The sequence below is a fragment of the Pongo pygmaeus genome, chromosome 19, assembly GCF_028885625.2.
Source record: "Pongo pygmaeus isolate AG05252 chromosome 19, NHGRI_mPonPyg2-v2.0_pri, whole genome shotgun sequence".
Classification (NCBI taxonomy): Eukaryota; Metazoa; Chordata; class Mammalia; order Primates; family Hominidae; genus Pongo; species Pongo pygmaeus.
The window spans coordinates 100,766,037-100,772,493 of record NC_072392.2 but is presented as its reverse complement, the minus strand read 5'-3'; the positions used below and the strand labels follow the sequence as shown (position 1 = coordinate 100,772,493).

Genomic DNA, 6,457 nt, shown 5'->3' with positions numbered 1-6,457 from the left:
TTATTTTGTTTATTTATTGATGGAGTCTCAGTCTGTCGCCCAGGCTGGAGTGCAGTGACGTGATCTCTGCCCACTGCAACCTCCGCCTCCCGGGTTCATGCCATTCTCCTGCCTCAGCCTCCCGAGTAGCTGGAACTACAGGCGCCCGCCACCACGCCTGGCTAATTTTTTGTATTTTTAGTAGAGATGGGGTTTCACCGCATTAGCCAGGATGGTCTCGATCTCCTGACCTCGTGATCTGCCCACCTCAGCCTCCCAAAGTGCTGGGATTACAGACGTGAGCCACTGCGCCCGGCCAGTGTATTGTTATTTTATTCCACAATTGTGGAGCTCAAGAGAAAGTACTGTGTATCACAGCAGAAATTAAAAACACTAATGGTCAAAACCATGAAGGAAAAGAACTGTCGTAACTAAAAAAATACGGAGAATGAAAATGACGATACAGACGTTATGAGAGAACACACCAAACAGAAAGCAAAGACGCGGAAGGAAGCTGAAGTTCACAGACAGGAAGACCACAGCTGGTCCAGTCAGCAGGACACACACTGGGCTGGCCGCAGACACATCCACGAATTGGTTGATTTCAGTACCACGCTGTCTCATTACACCTGTTATGACGAGTAGTAATTCCACCCAACACTTTTTAGTGGAAGATTGATTGTTCAAGATTCCGATCCCGCAACTTCTACTTAATCAACTAAAACACATCAGCCAAAACAGATGCTTCTCAAAACATTTTGAAACATTTTTTTTTTTGGAGACAGAGTCTCGCTCTGTCGCCCAGGCTGGAGTGCAATGGCACCATCTCAGCTCACTGAAGCTCCGCCTCCCGGTTCAAGCGATTCTCCTGCCTCAGCCTCCTGAGTAGCTGGGATTACAGGCGCCACCACGCCGGGCTAATTTTTTGTATTTTAGTAGAGACGGGGTTTCACCATGTTGTCCAGGCTGGTCTTGAACTCCTGAGCTCAGGCGATCCGTCCGTGTAGGCCTCTCAAAGTGCTAGGATTACAGGGGTGAAACACCACTCCCGGCCAAAATAAGTTTTTTTAAACAGAAAAACTGCTACCTGCTATTGGTTAGTCTTTCCTAAGACTAAACATTGCCTATGTTGGTTGTTTGTATAGGTTTTTAAACCAGACCGACATTACCTACATCAGGCAGTCTTTCACATCAATGAACACCGGTTTTTTTGTTTTGTTTTGTTTTGTTTTTTTTGAGACAGAGTCTCACTGTCACTCAGGCTGGAGGGCAGTGGCACGATCTCGGCTCACTGTAACCTCCGCCTCCCAGGTTCAAGTGATTCTCCTGCCTCAGCCTCCCGATAGCTGGGATTACAGGCGCCACCACCACGCCCGGCTAATTTTTGTATTTTTAGTAGAGACGGGTTCAGCCATGTTGGCCAGGATGGTCTCGATCTCTTGACCTTGTGATCCACCCGCCTCAGCCTCCCAAAGTGCTGGGATTACAGGCGTGGGCTATCGCGCCCGGCCCCATCAGTATCTTGAGAACCCTCAAAATCACAAAGGCTCCACAGAGCACACGAAGCATTTGTTGACTTGAGTCACACAGAAATCACGAACAGAATGTACGTGGTGGCATTAGTGAAGAAGAGTGGATAGTAAACATGGAAGTTAGCCTGCGTTTCTCCTGAAATCACAACGATGGGAAGCTAGTATTAAGCCGCTCTGGGCCGGGCGGGATTGCTCACACCTGCACTCCCAGCGCGTAGGAGGCCGAGGCGGGAGGATCCACTGAGCTGAGGGGTTCGAGACCAGCGTGAGCAAGAGTGTGAGACACCCCCCCCACCCCCAATCCTCTACCAAAAACAAAGGAAAAACGCCACGGGGAAGACGCGCGGAATTCCGGGCCAGTCCCTGCGCGGGGCACTAGAAATGCCTGAAATCCTTCCCATCAGACAGGAGAGGTTGGGCCAGATCTGAGAGCAACCCTCAAAATGTCTAGAGCGTTGCTAAAGAGAATACACGGTGAACAGAAGCTTTTCTAAATGCCCCATAATAACAAGCACATTTTCATCCACCCGGGGAAAGGAAAGAAGGCCCTTTCTATCCTCTCCTAAGAGCAGTACCTTCAATCATTGCCGCGTCCAGCGGCAGAGCCTGCAGCCCGCACTTTAGCACTTTAGGGCACCGCGTTCGTTTCAGGCGGGACTGGGGAGTTCTCCGAGCGCCGGGGGTGTGGGCGCCGCCCGTTCCCCGCCTACCACATTCGAATACCCAGCGTCTCACTGGGTTTCCTAAGGAGAGGCGCGGGCTGCTCAGCCCTCGCGTGCTCGGACCCGGCCCCAGCGTCCCGAGCCTGTCCCGAGCGCCAAGGGAGGGCGGCTGGGGCCGGGGTGGGAGGGAGGCCGGCGGGGGTCGGGGGTGGGAGGGAGGCCGGCGGGGGTCGGGGGTGGGAGGGAGGCCGGCAGGGGTGGGAGGGAGGCCGGCGGGGGTGGGAGGGAGGGCGGGGTCTGGGGTGGGAGGGAGGCCGGCGGGATCGGGGGTGGAGGGAGGTCTCCCGCCCCACCGCCCTGTGGAGGACAACTCGCGCCTCCTGCTGCGCATGCTCGGACTGCGCGCCCCCGTGAGGGCCCGGGCTGCGCGCGAAGGCGTCTCCCAGCACTTGACAGGCCGCCCACGTGACCGCCCACGTGACCTCCCACGTGACGGCCGGCGGCCCCCGCGGAGGGGCAACTGCGGTCAAGGAGCGGGGCCCTCGCCTCCGCCTTCAGAGGCGCCAGCTCCGTCCGCAAACCCGGGGGGAAGCGGGCGGGGGCCTGAGGCGGCGCCTGCGATGCCGCAGCTTCGTAGTCGGGCTTCCGCGCCGGGGATCGGCACGAGTAAACGCTTCCGGCGCGCGCGGCTGGCGCTGTCCCGACTGATGCTCGGGCATCCCGGGTAGAAGCCGTGGGCGCATCTGCCAGGAGCCCGGGAAAGATGCCGGTGCCGACCTCCCCCTCTAAGGCTGTGCGGAGGAGGACGCCCGATGCCCCTCTTTTGGGCCAGCTGCCTCCGGAGGGCGAGCAGCTGAGAGGAAAATCGGTTTCCCACCTGCACGGGCCCATCACCTGTTGCTGCCACCGTGGGCGGGCGGGCGTCGTGCAGGGGCAGCGACAGTGGGTTCCTGCAGGGACGCAGATCCGACCAGGTCCAGCCTCAGGGTCTTTTCCAGCCTGGCTCCTGCGCCTTCCAGAGGAGAAGGATGAGTGAGGCCACCTGTCACCAGGTGTGGGCTGCCCCACCCCACTAGTATTGCGATGTGTGGTTGGTCGCTAAAACATTTTAGCAGGAGCCCTTGCCCGGGCAGGCTTGACGAAGAAAGAAGCCTGGGCGTGCCCTCCTTCCGTGTTCTCATGACCATTTTGGTCCGAGGCCATAAAACAAGCATCACTAAGGTGGCTGGAGAGAGTCTGGCCGGCATGTTTAGATGGCCTCGTACACCCAGAAGAGTGGGGACCATCTCTTGTTCCAAGAAGTCCATCCACATACCTCATCAGCAAGCCTTTGACACCAACCCTCCAATCTGGTTTTGAGCCTAGCAGCTTGGCCAAGCCCTGGGACAGTTCTGAGCTGCTCAGAAGGTTCCCTCTGTCTTCTCCCAGTCGACACCTTTTCACCTCTGTGCCTGTACCCGTGTGCTTGGGTTTGTAAGACTCACACAACACCCATTAGACTGTGGACGTGAAGGTTTGCAGTACAGGCCTGTGGGTGCAGCACAAGGAGCCTCACCCCATTGGCAGCCCCCAGTCTGGAGGTTCTGGGCCCCGGGCTGCACCCTGTGCCCTGCCGGGTGCCAGCAACATCACGGAGCTCCCTGGCTGCAGGCTCTGCCTCAGCCTCCCCTCCCTCCAGTGCTCTTGGCAACGTGGCCATACATGTAGGGCCACAGCTGCTTCCTGTAGTGCTTTGGGATGTGTCCTCTAGGCCCACCTCCGCCTTTCTTACCTGAGGCCGCCTAGAAGGCAGAGGGCAAGACAGCTAAGCGGCTGCAGCCAATGGTAGGCACTGGCAAGGAGATTGGAGGGTGGAGGAAAGAGAGGCTTGGGTATTCCCCAGCTCTTTCTCTGCCTGGCCAAGGGTCGATGGCTCCTCTCAGGAGAGCCATGCCTCCTGTTTGGTGGCCCATCCCATTAGCTCCAGCTCTCACAGGGTCCGGGCTCCTGGGAAGGATGCACCCTGCCCTTAGGGTTCAGGCCTCGGTGCGGACCGTGGCTTGTGTCGAGATGCTCCTCACAAACAGTTCATTAGACTAGCTGCAGCTGTCTCCTTTGAGTGTCCCGGCTCATACTTTCAGCTGGATCCCAGGAGTTTCAGTCTTTTTGTTTTGTTTTTTGAGACCGGGGCCTGGCTCTGTCGCCCAGGCTGGAGCGCAGTGGCACGATCTTTGCTCTCTGCTTCCTGGGCTCAAGCGATCCTCCCACCTCAGCCTCCTGAGTAGCTGGGACTACAGGCGTTGGCTGCCAACCCCTGGCTATTTTTTTTTTTGTATTTTTTTGTAGAGGCTGGGGGGGTCTCCCTGTGTTGCCCAGGCTGGTCTCAAACTCCTGAGCTCAAGTGATCCTCCTGCCTCAGCCTCCCAGAGTGCTGGGATTACAGCGTGAGCCACCATGCCCAGCCAACTTTTTTTTTTTTTGAGACAGAGTTTCACTCTTGTCGCCCAGGCTGGAGTGCAGTGGCGCGATCTTGGCTCACCGCAACCTCCACTTCCTGGGTTCAAGCAATTCTGCCTCAGCCTCCCGAGTAGCTGGGATTACAGGCATGCGCCACCACGCCCGGCTAATTTTGTATTTTTAGTAGAGACAGGATTTATCCGTGTTGGTCAGGCTGGTCTCGAACTCCCAACCTCAGGTGATCTGCCTGCCTTGGCCTCCCGAAGTGCTGGGATTACAGGCGTGAGCCACCGTGCCCGGCCTCCAGCCAATGTTTTAACAGCAAAAAAGGACATGAATTCAGAGTTTTTATCTATAAGAAGTTGAAAGAGAAGGAGTAGGCTTATAATTGAGCATGTGCTTTGCCCAGCCAGTCCTCTGTTGGCCCCTCTTGGCCGGTAGAGGTCGCTGCCTGCAGGGAGATGACTCGTGTGGTCATGGTCTGACTCAGGCTCCTCTTTTACAGCCAGCAGAGTGGCGCAGCGGAAGCGTGCTGGGCCCATAACCCAGAGGTCGATGGATCGAAACCATCCTCTGCTACGGACTAGCTTTTCTTTCCTGAATGGGCAGCCTGTGGCCCCTAATTCTTCTCCAGGCCCCAAAAACGTCCCTGTTTGTGTCAAGGCACGGAGGACGGGCAACAGCAGCAATCTATCTTGATGTGAGCCTACCTTGCCCATAGCTTGGTCCCAGAAAGGGTGGCAGTTGTGGACTCATTGCCCTCTGCATGCCCTGACTTGGGCAAAATGCCTCCCTGGGAGCAGGGGAGGGGTTTTGCGCTCCTCAGTCCTCTTCTCTGTGTGTCCACCTGGCCAGGGACCCCCCATCAATACCTGCTCGTGGCTTAGAGAACAGGGTCTGGCACAGGACATGCATCCTTTGTCTGCGGCATTTTTGAGGCTTTGAAACCTCCCTGGCCACACTTACGTCTGCTCCTCCACGTGGCCGAAGGTGCCTGCAGAGGCTGGCATTCTTCTCCCTGTCTGGCTGCCAGGGAGCCTCCTGCCATCAACCGAATCACCAGAGACCCCTCCAGGTAAGGAACCCAGCAAGTGTTTTCCTGCCAAAAGGGTGTTTTCCTGCCAAAAGGGTCTGGCTGGATCCCCATCCTCTCTTCCCTTCCTCTCCTGAGGGAGTGGGCTTAGGGGTTCCTGCCTTTTCTTTCCCTTTTAACATTTCTCTCTCTTTCTCTCTCTCTCTCTCTCGTTTTAGCTAGAAGATCAAGGCCAGGTGCAGTGGCTCACACCTGTAACCCCAGCACTTTGGGAGGCCGAGGCAGGTGGATCGCTTGAGGTCAGGAGTTGGAGACCAGCCTGGGCAACACAGTGAAACCCCATCTCTACGAAAATATACAAAAGTATTAGCCGGGCGTGGTGGCGGGCGCCTGAAGTCCCAGCTACTCAGAGTGTGGAAGGATCTCTTGGGCCTGGTAGGTCGAAGCTGCAGTGAGCTGAGATTGCACCACTGCACTCCAGCCTGGGTGACAGAATGAGAACCTGTCTCAAAAAAAAAAAAGGGCTGGGGTGTCACGGCCCTCTGGGTTGGCATTCTCGCTCCACTGACATCAGAAGCCGGAGGTGAGAACCTCCCTCCAACAGGAGAGAAATGCAGCTGCAGTACTCACTCCCTGTACATCCCAGCACCAGGCCCTGGCATCCCACGTGGACACACAGTGCCCATGAGGATGCACTGACATCCCAAAGTGCCAGTGCTGCTGCCTGGCTGTGTCCAGACTGGCTCAGGGACAGAATCCTCAGGTACCACAGCGCAGGACACCGGGCCTGGAGTGGGGAAGGAGTGGCAGCTGCT

General features: G+C 56.9%; 1 non-coding gene across 1 annotated transcript; it reads left to right on the top strand.

Moving 5' to 3' along the window:
* Positions 1 to 5,116: 5,116 nt before the first annotated feature.
* On the top strand, positions 5,117 to 5,188 carry TRNAM-CAU (transfer RNA methionine (anticodon CAU)). The gene has a single exon. It is a non-coding gene; the product is annotated as a tRNA-Met (tRNA).
* Positions 5,189 to 6,457: the final 1,269 nt, after the last annotated feature.